We start from the raw sequence: 1,126 nt of genomic DNA, 5'->3' as shown, positions 1-1,126 counted from the left end.
TTCTCCACTGCAGAAGGCAAAAATGGAATCATCTGAAGCAGGTTTTTTTTTTTTTTCGTTTTTTTGGTTTTTGGTTTTTTTTCTTCACTCCAGAGGCGGGCTCCGGGATGCCAGCTAAATGTCAGGGACCTCTTACGTGGAGAGGGAGCATGGACACCTCGCCAAGGAAAAAAGGAAGCACGTTAGGAAGCTATTCGTTTGAGTAGGTCCTACCAGTTGACACGTCGCCAAGTTCGTTTGGTTGTTCTGTTGTTTGGTTCTGTTTTGTTTTAAATGCCTGCCAGGCACTCTTCTTAAATGAAAGAATAACTAGCAGACTTGGGTATTCGCATCCTTCCTTGGGCTTCAAGGATGTCACATCCAGAAGAAAATCAGAGGACACAGTGGATACTGGGGCTCTCTATCCATATTTGGACTTTCAGGAAGAATATCTACACTGTTATTGTCTAAAGCGAGAAGAAACCAATTTCTCTCATGGGACGGTAAGCTGGCAAGACCTGAGCACCCAGCGCCTCTCAGCCGTAGATCTCAGACAGGCCTTTCTTCGCTTAGGGTGCATGATACATCTTCTGCTAGAAACTCCCAGCCTTGGTGGCCACAAGGATCTCCTGCAAGCTGCAAGCCTGGGCCGTGGCTCTACACACACGGCGGCGTTTACCTTGGTGATGAGGAGAAATCGGCAGAGCTTACTGTCCTGCGTCTGTGTGACGGGAGAGAGCCCAGCACACTGGTTTCAGACACCGGCCCCGACTGCAAATACCAAACCAGGCCTTGTTTTAAATTTGGAACTTAAAGAAGAAGGGGAATCTTAATTTCTGTACTTTGATCGAGAATTCCAAGTACTTCGAGCATCGCCCCTCTCTACCCCCACCCCGCCCCCGCCGCCCAACCCCCATGGATCTCCTTGTGACACAGAAAGGTGCCTGTGCTGGCACGCCGAGACTTGGGACAGAGACATCTCTTACTGCAAAAGTCTAAAAGCTGTTCGGGTAGTCAAGGGAGCTCTGCTCAGGAAGGAGGCAGAAGCCAAGAGAGTGAAGCAGGCTCCAAGGGCGGAGCAGCTTATTCTCACAGCACATGTCCTAGAACCCAGAGCCGTGACACAAATACGCGCCCATTCTCTCTC

This window comes from Pteropus vampyrus, unplaced genomic scaffold (genome assembly GCF_000151845.1).
Source record: "Pteropus vampyrus isolate Shadow unplaced genomic scaffold, Pvam_2.0 Scaffold458, whole genome shotgun sequence".
Lineage (NCBI taxonomy): Eukaryota > Metazoa > Chordata > Mammalia > Chiroptera > Pteropodidae > Pteropus > Pteropus vampyrus.
This window is presented reverse-complemented; position numbering follows the sequence as displayed.